The 23,842-nt window shown below is 37.3% G+C and overlaps 1 long non-coding RNA gene across 2 annotated transcripts; it reads right to left on the minus strand.

Moving 5' to 3' along the window:
• Positions 1–1,910: 1,910 nt before the first annotated feature.
• On the minus strand, positions 1,911–23,316 carry LOC111922557 (uncharacterized). Of its 2 annotated transcripts, XR_002860570.2 has the most exons (4): positions 23,177–23,316; positions 22,767–22,817; positions 10,416–10,493; positions 1,911–3,349 (listed from the first exon to the last, which is right to left on the minus strand). It is a non-coding gene; the product is annotated as an uncharacterized LOC111922557 (long non-coding RNA). The 2 variants fall into 2 exon arrangements; XR_002860569.2 differs by lacking the exons at positions 1,911–3,349; positions 10,416–10,493 and adding an exon at positions 12,619–13,037 and having other exon boundaries at positions 23,177–23,315.
• Between the last annotated feature and the right edge of the window lie 526 nt (positions 23,317–23,842).

The raw sequence follows: 23,842 nt of genomic DNA on the forward strand, positions 1-23,842 counted from the left end.
ATGGCAATAACATGTCACTGGCATCAGGATTTTAATTATTACTGCTCAATGAAAATATTTTGCTTAAGGCAATCCACCAAAATGATAAAAAAGAAATGTAGGAAAAAAGCACTATGATTTTCAGTGGGAGGCTAAGTTTAGAGCTTTGTGAAAATGAACATGCTGAAGGAAACCAGAAAAATCCCCAGGATTTTGGTCACAAGAAAAAGATTCATCTCCATCCAACATTAGCAGCAGGACTGATGGAAAAAAGAAGACAAGACACTTCTTGCTGCACACATGGCACTACACTAAACGTTGTGTTAGAACTGCTCTGCCATTGGATTCTCAGGGGGTACTGAAGTGTGTCTGATCCTGACAGGCTATGGAATCCTGAAGTCCTACGAGTCAGTATGATGACTCATTAAATGTGCTACCAAAAATTGTTAAATTCACACAGGAATCTTCTTTTACAGAACTTCTAACTTGCTCCTCCACCGTCACACGTCTCACTGCTCACAGATGAAGTGTTACACTATCAAACTTGCAGGCTCACAGAGTCAGTCCCTGTACTGAAAATGCCAGAAGGAAAACATATTCTGTACCCAATAAATCATATACCCTAGCATTGGCCAAAATAGTCTCTTCATTTTTGTCATCCCCAGTCTGAAACGAGTGTGCTGTTTTTCTCTATTTATATATTACTCCTCTTATCATCAGAACTATGATACAAAGCAATATACATCAAACTTATAGTCAGCATCCTCAAGTTCTACATAAGTCTATCCAGTGAATAAATTATGGAATGGAAAGTCTACTCTGAAGCCTATGCAATAATCTACCAGTCAAATCAGTGAAAAGAAAGGGAAAAAAAAATAACATAAAGCCATTTGTATACTTCACTAAGGTATTCTAAGTAGAACAGGGAAATATGAGATAAATGTCTCCTAACCACCTTAATGGGTTAACTGGCTCTATTGAGGGCAAGGAAACCTGGCAGATTTTCACCAGCTGAGAGCCTATGCCAAAGTTTTCTGATTTTTTTAATTCTGGCATGAACCTGTTTTCCTTTGGTATTTGTCTATTCCTGGCATATGTCCCCCATTCCTTTTATGAACAATAAATCAAAGAAAACATTTAATTCTTCTGAAGCGTCTACCTCTCAATAAATTATCCTTCTATTCTCTTTGAGGCACTGCCGCCTCCTTCACTGACCTCCCATTCCTTAGAGGCTTGAAAAATGCCTTAATATATATCTAAACTTTTCTGTGATCCTAATTTCATTTTTCACCTTTGCTTTCCTCATAGCTTTTTGTGAAATTCATTCTCTAATACTGCCAGATCTCTCTCTTACCTGGGTGTTTTATACCTCACATATGCCTGTGTCTCAACCCTTAATTACTTTTTCACATCTTTATTTACCCACATTGACCTTTTATACTTTCTAGTGTATATGTTGCTGGATAGGACACGTAACCCTTGGCCACACATTAATTTATCATTGCACATTTTCCATTTCCCTTCTGTGGCCTTTGTACAAAATTCAATTACTTTATTGCATTGGATTTCAACCAAATCTTACCATATGTTTTCAAATTTCTTCCTCTGAATTTCAGCAACTTATCACCAACCATTTAGCTCTGACTTTATTATTAATGATAAAATCTGGGTTCCAAATATGTAGCCAGTTACACATACTCAGATGCACACAAGTTTTCTTTCCAAAGGTCCATACTGTGCAGCAGGCTGGGAGCCCTGTCAATGGAGCTCTACACCTACTCAGCCTCACACACAGTTGGAGAACCAAGGTCCTATTGAATTCTGGATTACTGCCAGGCTTTCACTGGGCATATTCTGGAATTTAATCAACACATTGGACTTATTCATAGGTGAACAGTATGTTTAATTAATTTCACTTCTTATTCTGTTCAGGAAAATAGTATTTTTTATTTAGTTGCCTCCTTTTGCATCTATGAAACGCACACACTGTCCCCTCAAACATAGACAAACATTTTATATTTCTGGATTTCTGTTGAAGTTGTGGAGTCAGAGAGTGAGCAGTCGTGAGCCTGTTGGCACTATTTATTTCTGTGTTGCTGTTGGATGGCAGTGGCCCTTGTGATTGGGCTTCCTAGCATAAGCACCCTGCAGCAGCTGCTTTTAAAGGTCTTTTTCAATAAGCAGTGGTGCCAGTAAGATGAAACCAGACTTGAAGCACAAAGAGGATGCAATCACAGCCAAATATATTTACTATGAAAATGTAAATCAATAATCACCGAAAATTATCTCTAGGGAGGGTTTTCCAGTATTATTCAGAGCAATCAAGGAATTGACCACTTATGGCAGCACTTCTACAAACAGATTTCTCAGGCCAATTGAAAATTAATCCTTTTCAAATTCCTGGCCAAACTGAAAAATAGATACATATTGTTTCTATTTGGTGTATACACGTTTGTCCAGCTCTAAGTTCAAAGTGTATGAAAGACAGGTACTGCCATTTCCTGGGACAGAAATATCATGAGTAATAGCTATTTGCTGAGTATTAATGCTGAAACAAGGAAGCTGGCTTGGGATCTGAAGCTCTCCTTACCTGGCAGAAAACTTTTTTTTTGGGGGGGATAGATTGTGTGGTTTTTGTGATTGCCAACAGCTGAGAAGTATCTACTAAATACAGCTAAATAATTCATTAAATCAGCCTTAAGATGATTCAGATAGGGCATTCAGAAAGCAAAGGTACATGGGTTCAGGATTTATTTTGCATAACTTGCTGAGCTGATAGCTATTCCCAGTCGCAGAACTAATTATGCTAAGCTTTGGTAAGTTTCATCTTTGCCATCTTTTTTCCCACAGTCTTAATTTCTCAGCTCTCTCAACCTGTTGCTTCATCCCGAAGAGTCTAAGGTCTCTGGCATATTGCTGCAACCTCTGATACAACAGGAAGCCCTCAGTAAGCAGAACTCCACAGGGTACTTTCAGGCAGAGAAGTAACACTGGATTAAATTATATGTGTAAAAGCTAGCAGAACTCTGGAAGGATTCAAGAGCGGTAGGGCTTGTGCAGAGGCAGAGGAAGTTGCAACACCCATGTAAGATGTGACACTTCCAGAGGCTTTGGCAGGACTCGGCTCTGCATATCTGCTACACAGATGCAAATGCACAGCACATGCTTCTCTGTAGAGCTGTTAGCCACTGTTGCTACAGTGCACGAAGAGGGTTATTAGGCAGAAAGGATCACTTCTCAAGACTTGCTCATCAGCTGCAAGGCAACACCGGCTCATCGTGTGGACTCGCTCTTGTCTGTGTACCTATGTTCAGGATATTTAATGTGCTGAGAAGCAGACACGATCCGAAACATCCACCATACGCAGATCCTGAAACACAGTTTCAAGTAAGATCTTATTTGTGCATTTCAGTGCTTGTTAATCATATTCATTCACATTCCTAGCAGGCATATGGGGAGAGTCTATACAGAAGCCAGCCAAGAGGAAGAAACAACTAAAATAAACAGATGGGTGGACAGGGAGGAAATAATATTAAGTAGTTAAATACATAATATAGTGTCTGGAGAGAAAAATAAAAGGGCTAAGAAAAAATATCAGGGAAGAACACTTCTCTCCTTCCTTACAACACATGCAGAGCAAGTGATAAAGGCTTTTGGGGAAAAATGCTGCGTCTGTAAACAAATAAAGAGATTCTACAGATTAATATAGGGACCTAGCAGCACATGTAGAGCAGACAATCTCCATTTTGTGTTACCCTGGAATAAATAAAAATAACTATCCTGTCCTTCAGTGAGGTTCTTCTAGATTTACACTAACATAATTGAAAGCAGAATCTGGCCCAGAAAGAGGATTATTGAATTTAACCAAAACATTATGATGAAGTGAAAAATCAGCAGAGGCTAAAATAGTGATGGATATAAACTCCAGCTGGTCAAATAATGAAAGACAGATTCATGAAGATGTGACTCAAATCTGATTATTTTGCTACCAGTGAATTTACTCTCTTCATTACTCTCCTAGTATCTTATTTAAAAGTTTAGTCATGTAGTCATGGCAAACAAACAATACCATGTGAAAACTGTCAGTGGAGTAAGCAATTCACCAAATGAACTATCTGAACTACACAGGAAAAAAATGAAGTATTGGTTATTGGTATTCACTCAAGTGCAGGGAAAGCAACTCACAAGAAGACAAATTCTTTGCCTCTCTGATTCCTCTTTTACTTCACAGCTAGCTCTGGTGTGATCATGCCCTCATCAGGTGCAGGGCCTCACCAATAAAATGTGGACAATACAAATCTTTCACTCAAGGATTTAAAGTCTGGTTAATGAAGAGCACATATAAAAGATACATACGAAGAGCACATACCAAAAAAATGAAACCATAATGTGTATATTGGGAACCCCTTAATTTCTCTGAGATGACTCATAGTGATGGTGGCAAGAAAGAGGGGATGCAAGTTGGATCAACTCCACTTCCAGTTCAGCAAAACTCTCTTCCTAGCACACTAGTACAAAGCTAGCAACAACACTCATCACAGAATAATGAAGAATATTGAAGCACTGGTAACCACAGGACAGAAGCGTAAAAAATCCAGTGTCTGGATTGGGTCCAACCTGCCTGGAATAATTTGAATTTACAGAATTTCACATTACATTTTAAATGCATATCTGTAGTCTGTGTAGCTGTGTAGCAAAAGGAGACGTTGCCTTAGCAGAAACAAGTAAGCTCTCCTTTCCTGTTTGTCAGAGTGAGAGAAAAAAACTAAGAAGGACACGAAGAAAAACTGAAAAGAGCAAAAAAGGATGTCTTGGAAAATAGTGATAGAGTTACCATTCAGTTAGAGTCTCCTGCACAATGGCAGCTTCATGGTTGTGCCCAGGAAAGCAGACTGCCTCATTTTGTGAAAGATGGTGACATTTGCTGCTTAGATGCAATAGAGGAAAGAACAACAATGCAGCTCTGCTCTCTACCTTTTCCAAGTGGAGAAGATATTCCAGGCTCTTAGCCAATTAGAAAGGTTTGGTGAGTGCATGGTACTTCCCTTTTCATTCCTGCTGCCTTCTCTCCTGTCCCTAAAGGAGAAGAAAACTATTTTGGACCAATGTAAATCCCAGTAATTCAGTGAATCAAATATTCATCTTCTAGGATCTGGAGTAGATAGAGAAAATACTGTAACTTAAATGTGCAGACAAAAAGCCTATCTTCCTAGATCTGCTAGGGACAATCTACTATATGTATTTTCTCTGTGAGATGTTTCCCTTCATCCCAAGAAATATGGTTATTCTACACATTCACTCAAATGTTGCTATTTAGACAACACAGCTGTAGGTACTGTGAATGCAACAGTTACTGGTTTGTTCTTTTGTTTGTTTTTCTTTGGTTTGGGTTTTTTTTTCTTGTTTTAGTTTTATTTTTTGTTTTTCCTTCTTAAACATGAAAATAAGTATAGAGGAAGGGGAGGAGCTGGGAGACAGTTATTGTGTTTCAGAGGTGCAAAAAAGTCTGAGGGAAGTCACATTTATGGAGAGACAATGATTTTATTTTGCTTTAGAGCTTGAGGGGAGTGGTGAGGGTATTCTGTAAAAGAAAAAGGTCTGCTCTGAGGCTGCTTGCCTGGGAATTACTTTGGGTTGCTGCTGGGAGCGAGGAAGAGATATCCAGAGGAGGAGAAAATGGTAATAATAAACCACAGGTTCTTGTGAAGATGGGAAAAGGATCTCAGGGAAGCACAAAGTTTGCTGTGCTCCTCGGGCTGGGCTACGCTAGTGCCATGCTAGCTCAGTGACTTTCTAGAGCAATAAGCTGAGTTTCCACATTCTTCTGTCTTAGGACATTGGTGTAGCTACAGACTACACCACTATCTGGTATTATTTCCAAGTTTATGAAGCCAGAAAAAAAAATAAAAATGCAAATTAATAGCACAAGTTGTTAGAAAATAATTTTAAATGATGATATGCAGGTTTTATTCTCAGGATCTGAAACATTTACTATCAGTAGTTTTCACCTTTTCACTAAGAGCAGCAACTTTCGGTTTCGGCTTTTTTTGCATTCAGATTAGCTTGACATTCCTCTACTTGTTGCAAAAAAGAACCTTTTGCAGACTTACAGGCTTACAGGCTGCAAATCATGGTATTTTTCAAAAGCCATTTAGGGTTTTAAACCCCAAACCCCTGGGGTTTTAAAAGATGTACCCAGAATTTTATGTTGCCTGCATCATCCCTCAGAAGATTAGCACAAGCTCACTAAATTCAGGGTTAAATTTAAAAATGAACATTTCTTATAATTCTTTATAGATTGTTTTCTCCCTTGAAAGTACACACCTGAAATTTCCCACATAGTAGATTCCCCCAGGAATGGCATACCACACTCTCCATTTTTGGGTGAGATATTTCCATACTATATTCAAAAGGCTCATATGAATTAATTGTTTTGGAGGAAATGACTCTTCACTCCAAAGGGAGTAGAATGGATGAGAAACTGGATTCTAGTTTCAATAAGTTTTACTAGCAGATCTGAAGAGTTTCCTTTCTATTTTTCATAAATAATGACGTTTTCCACACTACTGGGAAAATTCCCTTGCTTTGTGTTTGTGTTTAACTGCCACTTGTAAGAATTATGCAGAGACTTCAGTAGGAAAAATTTCAGTTCTTCAATTGTGTTCCAAAAGCATGGGGATAACTTTTCTTTATTATTATTGGTCTAAAAAGCATTAGTATTGACTTACAGATGGTCACCTATGCTGGAAGCTTATGAAAGAATCTTAAATTGTGGATAGATTATTCTAAATTTAGGGAAACATCAACTCCCTAATGCTAAAGGTGGAGTCATGCTGCTAAACATATTAGTATTTCTTAATTCAAACACCTGTTCTGCCTGAAAGATACATAAAAAAGCTCTTATTTATTGCTTGCATCTCCATTTCAGATTTAATCTCACTATAAATTCATCTCATGTTAATTTATGTGCAAACAAAGACACACACATTTTAAATATCCGAAATGCTGGAAATAAACTTATTTTTAATTTTGTGCTTGTTTTCCATTTGTCAACCAGCAAATGAAAGGACTGAATAAATCATGCACTAATTGCCAGCGGTGCTAAATTTAGTGTGAGATCTGGAATCCTTTTGATCAAAACCGCTGAATATGAAATCGTCCTCAGCTCTCTAGGCAACTTTATCCGCCTTTCTATTCTCCATCTGTCAGTCACCTGGGAATTTGTGAACTATTCCATATGTCAGGCTTGTCAATCACAATGGAATGTGGGAACTATCTGCCTACTGCATAGGAATTCTTGTTAAAAATTAATCTGCATTAAACTAGATGTTCTATATTTTGAATACCTTATTGTTTAGTGTTGCTAAACATTTTTACCTATATAAGGCTAATGAGAAATTATATTTGACATGATTATTTGGATATGTTTTTGCAAGATTTTTTTATATACACAGAGAAATTTTTTTTCACTAGTTCTGGAACACTTGGGAAATGTTCATTTTTTTCACCTATTTCACTGGTTATGAGTTTTCTCAATCAGTTCCTCAGGGTTGGAATTTTAGATTCTTTTTCTTGGTCAAAAGGTGATTTTTTGTTTCTAAAGAGAGGCAAAGAAGTTTGCTACAGCCACCTATGACTCTATAATTTTAGGGAGAGAAAATATATTCTCTCCAATCTCCTCTAAGTTGTTCTCTAGAACTTGTTGAACAATTGAACCCAGAAACTTTAAATGCATAATCTACATTAACAGAAACGTAATATACACATGGACAGTTGTTTCATGAAATGATAAGTGGAGGGAGCTTCTATTTTGAATTAAAGACATTTTATTTAAAAATTCTGTTTTCTTTCCCTGTATTTTCATAAAGAATGATTTAAATATGCCTTTTGTTATAATGGGGAGAACTAAAAAAAATCATCTATTGAATCTTCTGCTATTAATAAATGAATTTTAATAAATCACTTCAATTAAAGTTGAAATAACATCATTTTAAGCAGAATCAGTTCTAGTCAACTACAATTTTCTAAAGAAAGTTGAAAGAAAAGAACAACATTACATAGCCTTTCCAATAAATATTCCAAAAAAATTGTATTCATGTTTCTGGTGTTGCATTGCATGCAATTTGGTTTGGTGGGTAAGGAACACCTTGCTGAACAGCTCTTACAGTGGCTTCTTTTCTTATTCCAGCCCTTCCCCCTCTATGCCCTGCTTCCTGCTGACATTTTTTTCCTTGTAGTCACCCGTTTCCAGTGGCCCAAAGGTTCAGGTGGGCCAGGAGCTGAAGCTCACCTGGCTTTTCTTGCATGCAAAGGGGACACCCACTGAAATTCAGCTGGGAACAGGGGCTCTGGTACCCCACTCAGGGCCGAGGCAGCATCCTTCTGCCTTTAGCTGCTGTTTTTTTTTAAAATTAGTAATGTTCATATCCAAGTCACCAAAATAATAAAGTTATCACTGACAGGCATCTTACATTTTGTACACTCTCTCTTTTCTAGTTCTGTAGCAGCAGCATTGCACAACACATCTTTTTTGTTTCTAATGTCCTCATTAAAAGAAAATGTAAAGCTTATACATGTTTAAACCATGAAATATATACATATTTTTCTGTATGTCACTTAAAATCAGGCAAATATTAAAATCAAGTTTCTACTTTATCTTCAATATATAGAAGAAATGCTTGAAGGTTATTTAAAGGATATTTACAAGCATAACTTATATAAATTTTTAAAAAGTTATTTATCATATGAAAAGGCAGACATGTAATGAAGAATGATTTTCCTCAGACTTATAGTACATTCCTTGATAATTCTAAGTTAGGAACAAAAAATGGTATTTCACTGCAATGAATACTAACACATAGTGTTTCTCTTATTATCTTTTGTTTTAGTGCCCTTCTCTAAGGCACACAAACATGAAATTTAATTTTATTTGAATTGTGATTGTGTTACTATGAAGTTTTGTTTTAAAAAGCTATACTATCCCTTTACAAAGTTTTCATGACTTGTATTTCATAGCCTTTCTCAGGAACTAAAACATAAAGCCCAGTTTTATGCTGTCTTCACAGTCTACCTCTTCCTTCCTATTCTATACTTTTGACTAGTAAATTTTCGAGTATTTCTACAAACAGCACCACCTTCTTTTTAGCAGTCTTCTGAACTTCTGTAAGGTAGGAACTTCATAAATGCTTCTGAAAAAATTTCAGTGTTTTTTTTAACTATGTCAGCAATTTAAATAATTTCTTCCTTTATGGCTGTTAACAGTATCATATTCAAATAAAGGTGCAATAGTTAAAAAAATTGAATATAATAAAACAGCATAGAGTATATACATAACACTGAAAACACACATAGTGCAATTGAAAACCATGTACTACAGACCGACCTCAAAGGAAAAGAGTCTGCAGGAGAAAGGTTTGGTTCTAAATCCCTCTCCCACCTTGAAATGTACTCAGTTTTTCCTAATCTTTATTTTTTTTCCTCCTTTTAATGAGATTGAAACTCAGGAAAGAACTTTGTCTCTAATCCCATGACTACTTACATTTTTATTACAACCTCTCAGTTAGGACTCTACTTCAAGGCTTTCTGGAGAAACAGACACATTGTGTTGCTTGATAAAAGTGTTGTACTGCAGTGGCTTCTCCAAAGAAGCTCACCAGTCTGGAGGAAAATTATTTTTCCTTTCAGAGTCCAAGAACTTTTGTATGTATCAAACTGTAGCTATCTCAAAAATTTGTCACTTCACCTATGCATTACCTTCATGTTTTATTTTATGTTGTCTTGAAAAGAGGCTGGAGGAGTCTGTGGGTGTCCCCACCAGACACTGCTTCTGTTGCTTTTCAAGGGAAAATTAGCAGGAGCAGTTGTACCTCATGTTGACTAGCCATCATTAGGTAGTAAAAGCAACATGTGCATGCCTTCACCTCTAAATTCTAATGATTTGAAGCAGAACTAAAAAGGAAAATGAGGAACTAAACAGAAAATTAAAGCTGAGTCTCACCAGTGCATACAGGCAAAAAAGTCTTAATGCACTAGGTGACTCAACAGTTGCCCTGTTTATGGCTATCCCAAACCTGCTGGCTGGTGCAGGTAGGCACTACAATTTGCTGTCTCCAGGCCTCACATGTAGCTCTACATCAGTCTTCAAGACAATTGATAGAGCCTGGAGACAAGGCTCAAAACAGCTCAGGCTCATGCCAGCTGGCAAGTCTATTTTGAAACATAAATATTTCTGACACAGGATTTCCTTCCCTGATTTTTTTTCCTATTAATTTTCCAACTGAAAAGTAAAAGAAAAATCCAAATCCTAGTGATTTTCAAACGTTTGCTTTCAAATGTTAAATACTTTTAGCTCTTCAAACAATACTTCACATTGAGGACTGCTCTTCCAGGAACATCAGACAGCTCCCAAACACTGAGGAAGAAGATCTGCTGCTCACCTTGATGCCACCTGCTCCTTCACAGTCTGCAGTGATGTGACTGTCCTTCTCTGACATCATTGCTCTGTCCCAGTGAACCTGGATCAGGAACCAGGGTGAAGAGTCAATAGCCAAAGAATTTTGTAAAGCATTTAAAAATGTTTATATATTAGCATATTAAAAACAAACAGCCAAAAATGAACAGAACCATTATATGATATCTTGTGATTTTAAACTGATATGTGCATTTATATGTATTTTATAGATATATATGTATATATTATTATATATCTACATTTATATATGTATATATACCTATATCTGTATATACACACATGTGCTGTCACAGGTATTTTTTTTTTCAATTGCAACATATATGTTATAGAACTGGTTTCAATATTTTTCAGTCAGATACTCCAAATTGGTAAGAGGGTGAGCATGTAAAAAAAATTGAACAACCTAGAGCTGGGCAAAGGCAGTTGTTCCTTTTTAAGTTAGTGTGGTCCTGTGACCATGCTAAAAAATTATAGCAAAGTAACATGAGCTGCAGGGGAATAAAGGAGAGATCGAAGTTTCAGCAGCCTCCTCCCTCAGAGTGCTTCCCTAGAGTGCAGTTTTGTCTTGACTCTTAATTGTGAGACTGTGAGTTTGGAGAGGTAAGACTTTCAATGGTGAAATGATAAAAAAAAATGTTTATTGTTTTGAGAGGTACCATGAGTTCTAAAGACTGTATTTAGAAAGGATAGTAAGAAAAAAGAGAATCTTAAATGTGCTAGGTCTGATTTTAGCAGAGTTTTTCTCCCTGATCCTTACAGCAGAAAATTTTCTGTATGGCTGTATTTCCATGTCTGCATGCTTTGGCTGTACCAAATTATCCATGAAACTGCTGATTTACTATGAATTAAGAGAAAAGCAGATCTATGACAGTACAGCTGTTAATATATTTCCCTTTTATTGTGATTAGCTAAGACAAATAATGTTTCAATAAGAGAGGAAATTATCTATCTATAGAAAATGAGAGATATCCTTAATAGAAAGATAATCCATCTTCCAAAGTTTATACCAAAGAGTATAATGTCCTTCATATGATTTTTTTTCTTACAATCATTCAAAAAGAAAAAAAAAATCATTCTGTGCTGCAAAAAAAGCACATTATCTTTATTGAAGCCACAGAGGCTATCCAGCCATTTTATCAGGATATTGGGATGCTTAAGGAAGCAGCAGTCAATTAATGAACCGTTACATTTTCTTTCTTCCTCAATTTTTTTTCTTTCTCTTCTTGCCCTTGCTTATAAGAAAAACTGGAAATAGTAATAATAATAATAATAATACCTACTCCCCAGTATAAGTTATTGGATATATCTTTTACAGATTTTTAATCTCACTATGTACTGTAACTTAAAGAGAAATCCATCTTTTTATAAGTGGCCATCATATTTTTTTGCATTTTAGGTAAGGCATGTATGTGCACAAACACATCATACATCATACACTCACACAAAATGTTCAATATTAAAAGCTAGTCATTGCCAAACAGTTCAGTGCTGACCAGGAAAATGTAAATTCTCAATATAAGAGAAAGTCATGCTTAGTCTTATTTTGGTTTTGGTGATCCGTATATTCCAAAATATACTAGTAATAAATTTTTAAACAGCCTTTTTTTATTTTTCCTTCCCTCTGCTACCTAAGGATGACTTAAGCCTTGTGCTGTTGCTGAGCATAAATCTTTTCCTGCTTCTTTCCCTGATTTCCAGCAATGAGTAAGTATCACTTCAGCTTCTGGCTGATCACAGCTGATTGGCATCCAGGACAGAAGGGTCTCTCCCAGAGACCACAGGAAGATGCACTTCAATATGAAAGCTCAGCAGTCATACTGAGCTTTCTTACTATCAGCCATCTTCAAATAAAAATTAGTAGATGCTTAGCCTGCTTCTTTCACTGCTCTTGCCTTCCACTTGAGACTGCAGCTTGTGCCTTCACTGGTGTGGAGATTTTTGGATGACAGCTACTTATCAACCCTCAGCCCAAATCCAGAGACAGTCCTTGCTTTCCATTCAAAGTAATAGGCTTAAGAAAAAGATCTGAGTGGCTCTTGCTTTCTCCAGTTGGAAAGGGTGGACTCTGGCTGATATTACATCATTTGCAAGATGCAGCTCTTCCCCTGTAAATGAACTGAAAAAGGAGCTTCACTGTCAGGGAAATATCCAGGCTTGAATCTAACTTATGGCTGGTTCTATTTATTTATTTATTTATTTATTTATTTATCTGTTTTGGGGGCAGGGTTATCTTATGTTGTTTTGGTTGGGCTTTTTTTTTTTTTTTTTTGAACAGTGGAAGAACACTAAAGCAGTACTTTGAAAAATGTTACAAGGTATAAATAGCACTGCTGAGAGCAGAACACAGGCTTTGTTGTGTTATCACACAGCAGATCCAACAATATACTACAGATCCATATTGTCAACTGAAATGGAAAAGGAAAACAGTTCAACAAGAATGCTTCTTAGGAAAACTACCCAATTTACTCATGTGTGTCTCAAGGCCAAAGCATCTTATCTTTGCACAAATCATTCTTCTGTAGTGAGTAACAGCAATACTTCAAGTGGTTTTCTGTTGTGTGTCATAACAGGCGTTCTATTGATGTTGCTAAAAAAAAAAAAAAAAAAGAAAGCCTGTACCATGATTTTAAACTAGAAAGTGGCACACAGTTTTTATTCTAGAAGGAAGAAAGTTGAATAGCAGATATTTTAGCAGCATTAAGATCACAGAACCTGAACAAATACATGTTTTCCATAATAGCAATAATGTTTTTATTCTTTTATTATAAACACTAAGTTTGAACCCTTTTACTGCACACTTTGTTAGTTTGAGAGATTTTTTTTTTAATCTTTTGAGATTAATTTTATCAGTTTGAGAGCAAATCTTCCCACATCAACTGCAAAAAACTATTCAGCCAATAGTGATCACTTTTTATTGTGCAATCATTACTCAGTTACTCTAGTCAATGCACAGATATTGGCTCAAGTATACAAGGCCAATTAAAATAGGAACACTGGCAAGAAAACATAATGATACTTCCTTCAATTTATTAGTTACGGTAAATGGCTTACAACAAACCAAAAAGCCAGTAACATTCTGAGATAGATGCATTGCTTCTGTACTGTGGATAATTAAGTGTTTTGGTGGGAATTTGTTCGTAGGACTGATATACAATTAGACAAATTTGTTCACATATCATGTTTCATTGAAGTCTGTATGAGTCTTCTATGCTTGGCAATGGGTCCTGATCCTACATGCTTTTATGCCTGATTAATTGTCAATATTAGGCAGGAGTTTGCTCATTAGCTCCTAGCAGGGCACATCTCAAATTGCAGTAAGCTCCATTTAGAGATGATATGCTAACTGTTAATAAACTGCATGGATTGTGCGTGTGTGTGAATCTCAGCTGACTATATGCATATACATATACACATATATTATGTACACACACACACACAAACATGTACATACATGTATTTGTGTGTGTATATATACACAGACACATATACATAAGTTAGATCCATGGAAGAAAGGAATAAATACAAATTATTCCCATGTATACAAGTTGTGGCTGCAAGTGCTGCTAACTTATTCAGGACTCCCTAGTGAATAAAAACATCCCAACATAAATTTGCTGTGTATTATTCATGCTACATTTTAAGTTTTCAATCTGTCATGTCAACTGCTTTAAATCATATCTAAACCAATGTGCTAAACAGACATCACTTTTAAACAAAAGGAAGTAAATTAAAGAACATCTTGCTGTACAACAGACATTTGTTTTGTACATTCATTTTCCAAGGACTTCATTTCTTGATCAAGAGACATAGAAGGTTGACAGAGAAGTAACTGATAATGCAAACTATTTCTTTCCAGATCAATTTTTCCTCCTAACTAGTAATACTGCTGTGCTCAACAATTCAGCCTCAATGATAAAATCTGACTGTTCCCAGATTATAAAGCACTTATCATGTCTAAAAGTAAATATGCTTTATTAACATAATTGTTTCTGCTCCTAATTTTTAAAATCCTCCCATCAGCTGAAGTTTGTATGACAATATCAGTAAAAGTCTTTGTCCATAAAGCTCATTGGTTCCAACAGGAAGTTACAAAAAGGAATCAGCAAACTTCCCATTGTAAAAGATTATGTGTGCTGAGCATGAGCACTAAAGAAACCCTGTAAAAGTAAAGTAAAACAAACAAAGAAAACACCAAAACAAACATGTCTTATTTCAGCCTCATGTGTGAAGGAGCAAAGGTGTGGAAGCAGTAGTAAGGACTAGTATTTAGGTATAAAACCATGAACAAAAGCAGTGATCTAGCTTGTTTTATTCTTCAATGAGACAATGCTGCCTCCACATTCTCTGGTGCTGTAACTACATTTCAGAGATGACAATGAGATACTTTCATCAGGAGATCTTCTGTCTTCACAGTACCAACTGTGAGTTGTTACTCACAGTGCTCAAACGTGAGAAAGGCTTGTTTGTGTTTTTTCATGCAATCCCACTACGAACCAAAGATTACCAAGTTGAATGAATGCAACACTTAAACCTTGGGTTAAACAAAAAAAGACTACAGAAATATAAATATAAATAGCTATGCAGATCTCTGTTGGGAAGTACATGAAAAGACAAACAAATGTAAAGAAATGGCCTTTCAGAATACCCAGAAGAGACAAAATTTTGCTTTGATTAGTTTTTACAATATTTGTCAGATATAGTATTCCAGTATCAACAAAATAGGGCATTGACTCACATTTCAGTAACTTCAGTTTAAAAAACCCAAACTATCTTCATAATAGCACAAGGAGCTGAACATTTAAAGGTCTATAATCAGTCCTCACATGCTAACACGAGGTCAAACATGTTTGGAATATGGTTCTATCAAACATGGGCCATTAATCTGTTACTCAGACATCTCCTAAAGCAAGCAACTGCAGCAGAACAGACTCCCAGGCAGAGCTCACCAAACCTGGCAATAAGTAAGGAGCCATAGTTCTCTCTGAAACTGAAGCAGTTAAAATGTCATTTTTCAAGACTATGAGGTTTGAGGTAAAACTAATGCCAATTAATTTCTTAATTAAAACAGATATTTCTTTCTTTCTTTCTTTCTTCAGACTTTAAATTCTGCAGCTCCTATGACACTGAAGGAACATATTTGTATGTAATGCAAAAAATTTGGGGTGTGAGTTTTGATTTTATAGAGAAAATATTTTCTGATCATTTTCAAGGAATATGAGGCAGCATTTTGGTGACAGAGAAAATGTGCCTAGATTGGAAAGTCACAAATATTCAGTGACCTTCCTGCCATTGTCCTCCCATCCTTTCACACTAAATACAGATGAATCAAGGCATAGTTTTGGCACAAAGAGAGATCAAGTCACATCTGTTGAGGAGCAAGCTAGAAAGTGGTGAACATTTAATAAATTAAGATCTTTACAGTCTATGAAGGAGATTACTAAAACCTCATTTGAGTTTTAATCTAAGGATTAATCTAAAACTGTGACTAATGCACTTTGGGGGCTTAATGTTCCATCAGTTATGTTAAAGCATATGCTAAAATTTACATGATCAAGAATATGTCTAAATACTGCACTAACAGGAGTTGGTCACTGCTGAGAAAACATGTAGTGGGAATGAACTAATTATGAGGAAAAGCTTCCTTCTTCAGTGGAATTAATTGTGAAAAAAACCTCTTTTCCTTCATAATATCAAAAGGGAGTTCCACATTCAACCACAATGTGCGGACTAAGCTCACACTTTCCTCTTTACCCATGTTAGTCACATGAGGATTCTGCATTTTTGATAACTAAAATAACAGGAAACCTTACAACATAAAACCCTACAACCTCTCTAACCTACAACTTCAGAGGAAGAGGCTTTCAGGGCACACTTTGAAAGACATTATCTTTTCAAGGAAGTGTTGGATGCCTTTAAAATCATGAAAGTTTAAGCAGTTTCAAGTGAGGTACTGGAATCTCTCTCCTTCTTTAATAGACTCTTATCTGAACTTTTCTGCTCCTGAACCTCTAATAAACTTTACTTTGGTATCTTGCTGTTATTAAAACATTTTTTTTCAGGGTGTCACAGCGAGGTTAATGTATAGGAATCTCTTTTAAAGACAGAGATTACATTTTAGTTACTTCTTAGCTCCCTCAAAATTCTCCTGATTTGCTGGTGTATATAGACAGAGGAAATAAGGTTGACTAATAGAAGCAAAATAGCAGATAGACTTCAGCCACTACAAAAGAACTTGCAGCTTTTAAAATTTGCTCTGCAGAGCAACAGAGATAATAACTTTGTCCACGTCAGTATGGAGAAGCCTTCCTCTTCCTGATACCTGACACACTTTCACACTCCAGCGTTCACTATAAAGCAGAATATGTTTCTGCATTAAAGGAACAATCTCCAGCAATCCACAAAGTAAATTATTCATTTATCATACTTAGCCCTGTTTCAGAGCAAAAGCTTTTATGATGACATACCTGCACTCAGTTTCCTGGTTCTAGGGTTGTAAAACTAGATCATCTGTCATGATTGTCATCATTACTGTCATGACATGATGGTCATTACAACATGAGAAGAAAGGAATATTCTTACAAATTCCTTAGGCAAAGAATAAAGTCTTGAGCGATAGAAAGACAAAACATTAACCCTAAACCTGAGGCTGTTTCAAAAAGCCTTTGGAGAAAAGGAAGACAAGTTCAAAAGAGGGATGAGTTTTCTCTACCTTGGCTGGTGGTAAAATAAGCCTAAGCTCAACTCTTTGCATGATCAGCACTGAAGGAGACTTAAAAAAATAGAAGTGGCAAGGGTCAAGACTAGCTGGGTCTTTCATCTTCATCCCTGATCTTCTCCATTGATTTGCCAACTTGAAATACCTACTGCAGGATAATGACCAGTCCCCTAGAGGCATAGTATTTTTAAGATGTGAAGGTTGCTACTCCTCATCTTCCTCTTTATAAAAAAAAAAAAAGTCAAAGGTTCTTGAATCAGATGACTTGTTGACAGCAAACATGGTATTTGAATTATGAGCACATCAGAGAAACACATCAGTGAGTTTTGCCTCAAGAAATGTGGAAGATAAATACATAACTATAGAGCACTGGAGTACAGGGGCACTGAGCTTTCCTGCAGAGTGAAGCATTACTGGATGACACAAGCTGGTGTTTGGTGCTAAACATCAGCAGCTGCCCACTAAGTGTAAGGCAAGCTCCAATACAACCAGCTGTACGTGCTCAGCCAGCACGAAAGATTCTGAACAGGAAAAACTTCCACATTTAAAAGACATCTAAATGGAAACAGGGGAGAGACAAAGAAACAAAAACCAAAAAGAAAATGAGAAAAATTGAAGAAATCATGAGCTTGTCTCTCAACCCAAGTAGGCACACCTTTTCTGATGTGGTTTAGCACTAAGAGGAGAGGCGAGTGTTCCCCCTGATAGGAATGTTTGCTGGCCACATAAAAGACTGGAGGGTCCTGATGCAAGACCACTGTTGATTAATGCTTTTGCCTGAAGAAGCATATTTGCTTCTGTTGAATAGCCCCAGTGAATTATGTTTCCAGAATGCCAAGGTACAGCAAAAAACCCAGATCATCTCCATGCCTACTAAAATTAAAGTAACCCCTATTGAATACTTTAATACTAGTCTTTTCTGTCTGCCTAAATCAATAAGAAGGATTATCTGCTACTAATAAGAGTCCATGAAGAGACATGTTTTTCCCCAAAATACAAGGAACTGGAAGAAAGAACCAGAAGAAAAACAGTAGGAAAAACAGTGTGATTGTGCTTATCAAAATGCTCAGACAGTTATGATAGTTCATGCTCAGGACTTTCAGATACTGTGTTTCATGTCAAGAGGGATCCACTCAAAATCATTTCACAAAAAACTTGTTTGAAAATTGGAGATGGCTGACATGGATGGCATGTATTTAGGTTTTTTTGTATTTTTTATTTTTCTACTCAGACATCATTTTCTTAGCTTCAAAATTAATCATAAGCAGTGAGCAAACCCAGTATTTTTCCAAAGTAAAAAAAAAACAACAACTGAAAAAGCTCAGCAAGGAACTGATTTAAATTATTCTTGCCAAAAAAGTAAAAGAAAGACATGCTTCTATTGTAACTGGATACTGAATCTAAAATCACAATAACAATTCTCTTCTGAGAGGGGACGGAACTTAGGCCAATACATATAGGGGCAAAAAAATCTTTTAGAATGGTTTAAAGAAAATGTCACCTACATTTTTGGAAGAAGAGTTGACAATATTTTCATGATTTATTAACTTTCACATGGCCATGGCTGCTCTTTCAAAGAGAGGTTGCACAATCAAAACACCCACAACACTTTTTGGCTCCAGAGGTTTCCAAAACTTACTGACTTGGTTTTGAAGTAGTTTTTGCCTTTCCTTCTCTCAGGTCAAAGATACAAGTGGGCAGGACAAGTTTCTTTGTGGGGTATTGTGTCTGGAATGCCTCTCTTTCTGGGGAGAAGGTTAATGAGTGAGAAAAAAGAGAGACTGAGCTAATTTATAGTGATAACAGAAAAAGGAACATAATTTCAAAATCCAAACCTTATCTAAACTGCTTAGGGACTTTAAGTTCTTTTGTATTTTATCAGTATTATCAGCTGTACTTTTGCACTCTAAAGTTATTTTTAAGCCAAAGTGGAAGATAAAATTGTAAGATAAATACTAAAATGAAAAGAACAGAGACCTAGAAATCTCTTAAGAAAGACAATTGTGAAGACCTTTTCTTATAGTACTGACAAGTAAACTGTTCTCAATTATTTTGCCAAAATATTCAGAGGCTTTAACTCATGTAAACAGAGCCTTCCCCAGTTTAAACTGAAAAGTACACAGGCATACTCAGGCATATTTCATCCTTCTTTCCACATTCATTGCTAATTTTGTAGCTCCAACACAGTGAGTGGGGGCCCAATGTGTCTATTAGTGGTGAAACCGCAATTCCAAATGCCAGTAAAGACACTGAAGCCAAGCAAAATTTGTCACTGTAGAAATTTTGACTGGGTTCTTATGAAACCCAAGCATATTATACACAACTCCTTTGACCTCTCCAGAGTTTCTTCAGTTTCACCCTTGCTGGAGCAAAGTAAAATTTTTCTTTTTTTTTTCTCCAGTTATTTATGCTTCATTGTCTACTTTGATAAAACCTTACTTCCCAAAGAATTTTCCTTTGCATTTCTTTCCATTCTTCGGTTGCACAGAATATAACATTTTCTGAAGAGTTTACATCCTTGTGCTGGATCTAATAGAACAGTCTCAACATATCTGCATAGGCAGAGAAAACTCATTTCTAAAAGGAAGCCTTCCTTCCTTCCTTCCTTCCTTCCTTCCTTCCTTCCTTCCTGCCTTCCTGCCTTCCTGCCTTCCTTCCTTCCTTCCTTCCTTCCTTCCTTCCTTCCTTCCTTCCTTCCTTCCTTCCTTCCTTCCGCGCTTCCTTCCGCGCTTCCTTCCGCGCTTCCGCGCTTCCTTCCTTCCGCGCTTCCTTCCTTCCTTCCTTCCTTCCTTCCGCGCTTCCTTCCTTCCGCGCTTCCTTCCTTCCGCGCTTCCTTCCTTCCGCGCTTCCTTCCGCGCTTCCTTCCGCGCTTCCTTCCTTCCTTCCGCGCTTCCTTCCGCGCTTCCGCGCTTCCTTCCGCGCTTCCGCGCTTCCTTCCGAGCTTCCTTCCGCGCTTCCTTCCGCGCTTCCTTCCTTCCTTCCGCGCTTCCTTCCTTCCGCGCTTCCTTCCGCGCTTCCTTCCGCGCTTCCTTCCGCGCTTCCGCACTTCCTTCCTTCCTTCTGCACTTCCTTCCGCCCTTCCTTCCGCACTTCCGCACTTCCGCACTTCCTTCCTTCCGCACTTCCTTCCGCACTTCCTTCCTTCCTTCCGCACTTCCTTCCTTCCTTCCGCACTTCCGCACTTCCGCACTTCCTTCCGCACTTCCGCACTTCCTTCCGCACTTCCTTCCGCACTTCCTCCCTCCCTCCCTCCCTCCCTCCCTCCCTCCCTCCCTCCCTCCCTCCCTCCCTCCCTCCCTCCCTCCCTCCCTCCCTCCCTCCTTCCCCCTCCTTCCCTTCCGTTTTATTTTGAAATTATGAAATCAGGGGAGAAGCAATCCAAATAAGCTGTGGAAGTCACTCTACAAAAAAGAGAGGAATAAAGTAATGTACATTACCTCCAGACTATCCCACTGTTTTTATCTCATATATGTAGAGGTAAGTACAGTATCTATTTATCTTAAGAATTTCCTGAAGCAAAATGAATATAGAAAAATCTCAAATACATGTAGCAATGAGAAAAATCTGGGATGTAAATTCCAGTGACTGATTTACATTCAATAGACTCCTTTACCATTTGCTTCTCAGATTTCATTGATCCTCCTTTCTGCAACTTGTACCACCTGCAGGTTTCTTTCATTTCTTTATAAATAGAGTCACTTGAGGTAAACCAGGCCACTATCAAACACCCAGGGGCCAGTGCAGTGCAGTATTTTCTTAGAAAGTCATTGAGAGGATACAGGCTCTGGGAGTCACATCCAGGGTCAGCTCGGGCACTCATTTCTAACTCTGTGCTGGGCTCAGTCAGCAGAGATGCTGGCATCCTGATGAGGGCACAGGTTGTTGTTTTCCTGCGGCTGTTCCCCTGCACAGCCCAGACACAACAGGAGCTGCACAGAGGCTGTTGCCCCAGCTGCAGAGGTTGGAGTGGCACAAGCATTCACCAGTGACACAATCACTTAATCATGCTGACTAGTGGAAGGGTCAGACAATAATCTGACCTTTGAGGAGTAACTATTAAAACAAGGAGGTCAAAACCATCCGTTCCCAGAGACAGTGGTAGTAGCACACAACAGGTGTTCAGCTGGACTCAACAGTGGACTGTATCCTTAAGTTCTTCCAACATACAGACCACATGTTGTTACCAACAACAGAATCTCCTCTCAGTCCCACCTTCACAAAATTCCACAACTAAACTAGTATTTTTTAGAATACTGTTTATGAAAGATAGCTAATAAACTTTTTTTATGAATTAATGTCCTTTTCTTGGGAGAGGCAAACATAAGTTACAAACCCTATATGCCATTTTGCACAGAAAACCATAGGTGCTTCAGAATCTTCAGAAGAGCTCCATCGATGGGCAGTGTAGTGTGGTGAGACCTATTTGGTGAACTTGTGAGAGGACAGACAAATCAGTGCTAGTTCCTCTCATCCAACCTCACCTAACACAGATGAGTAATAGCCAGCTATTGCTGGTGCCATGGAGATGGTACAAAGCAACTGCTTGAAGACTGAAACCATGTGGTGGCTTTGTTGAATGCTGGAGATGCTGCTCAGCTCTGCACTCCAGCAGGGTTTCACAGAGCAGCTCTAACTCCAAAGACCACAGAACTGGATTTTCAAAGTCATGATTCATGCACATTAACTAGGAAAAGTAGGACATAACACATGCTCCTATTCTAAAGGACTTCAGTGCCAAGGCACAATGATCTCTGACCATTCTCAAATTGTAAATTAACTGCTGGGTTTTGTTTTCCTTGATGTTCTGTTAGGTCTGAAGAATAAGAATATAATGACAGTCACAAGCAGACGTAGGTAATGAAACTCTGTGACAGGGCTACTATTTTCAAAACTGCCTTCTGAAAATATTTTTTTAATTTCAAACACATATTTAAATACATATACACACATGCAGAGACTGAGAAAGCATGCTATCCAAACTTTAATGAAATTTGTCTATTTCTCTTCAGGCTAAAGAAGAAAAAGATTTTTTTTTTCTTTGTGTTTAGATATTCATCTGAGCCTCTGAGAGAGGTTAATCTGGAGTCTCATAGAGTTTGTGGTCCCAACTTCCTTAGAAACATTTAATCAGCCCACTAGAGTCATTGCACTTTCTGAGTCTGTTTTTAATTTAAGATCAGGAATACAGGCTTTTTTGAAAGAAAGTCCTTTTTCCGCTGGGAAGTGAGTTTTCCTGACTGCCTTTTAATGTCATATAATTAGGTAGAAGGATGCACTACAGGGATAACACATTATATGACAGAGGAGAGGGTGACCATAAGCTGCCTGATATTCTCCATATCAAATATGATTATTATATAAAATCGCTCTTAGGACACTTTCAGGGATTGATCAATACTCATTTTTAGGATTTCAATGGAGTCGGGTCAGATCATATAAGTGTTTTATTTTTAAATCTAAGTTGTTTTCCAGGTGCATTCTTATGTGTCTGTCACTGCTTAAATATCTTATTTAGAGAGCTAAAGAATGATATCTCACCACATAGGTAGTTCTGTGTGTATTTTGTTTTCCTGTCATAGATTATTTTACTGCGTAACTCACCTCCTTTTTGGAGAACTTTGCTACAGTTCACACAGAGGTAACCACAGATACCTGAAAAAAAAAAAAAAATGATCCTTTCACACTAATGGATAAGTATTAATTTCATGCTCCTTTTTAGAATTTAATAACATTGCTCTTGCATATAATTTTTAATTTAGAATTTATCTTATACATATATATAAATATGTTGTGAGCTTAAGACCAAATCCTATCCTTATCTATAATAATGAAAAAATATTAAAGAACAAAAAATAGTTCTTACTGACAAAGTAAGAACTGAAATAAGCTTCAGCTTTGTGTATTGACTTTAAGTCATGAACAATAGTAAGAGTAAGATAATTCAGCCTTTACAACCAGTACAGAAAGCTGAATCTGTCTCATTTTCAGCATTAGCAATACATGAAACCCACCTGGGAATCCTGGGAAAGCCCATTCAACACTCATTTTCAGCTTTGTTTTGTTTTTCTCCTCCCACTTCCCAGCCTACATGAACACTGAAGGACATACAATCCGTGTTGTTTTCCCACCTGTAATGAAGTACGCTGGGGCAAAAACCCCGCCAGAAAACTAGGCTATAAATGGTCTCTTAACCCATTACAGCTGCACCAGACATATAAATTGGCTGCATGTGTTGTGTTCTTTCACTTTAAATACACTCTACCTTTAGAGGTTATTCTTTAAGCTATCTTCTGTTGCCATAGGCACACTAGGTTGAACAGATCTAGTTAAACACAAACAAGACAAAAATAAAACGTGTGAACCTGTGCCTTGAGAAAAAGACACCCTGCCTTTTCCAAGGATTCCACAGAATGAGCATTTTTGACAATATTTATATATGCTGGGTTTTCAACTCTACCTTGGACCTCCAGCGTACAACGATTCTACACATACACACCCACACTGTACACACATTGGCATATGGTATTTACAGTACACCTTCCATATTATCATATAACTTTCTTATTTCCCACTATGAAACACAGAGAAAATTTATGCTGTGTTGCATACAGTATGCTGTGTTCAAGTGAACTTTACTACATACAAAGTTTCAAGAGCAGGTCTGTGCGAATCATTAA

The sequence above is a fragment of the Cyanistes caeruleus genome, chromosome 3 (assembly GCF_971803275.1).
Source record: "Cyanistes caeruleus chromosome 3, bCyaCae1.hap1.1, whole genome shotgun sequence".
Classification (NCBI taxonomy): domain Eukaryota; kingdom Metazoa; phylum Chordata; class Aves; order Passeriformes; family Paridae; genus Cyanistes; species Cyanistes caeruleus.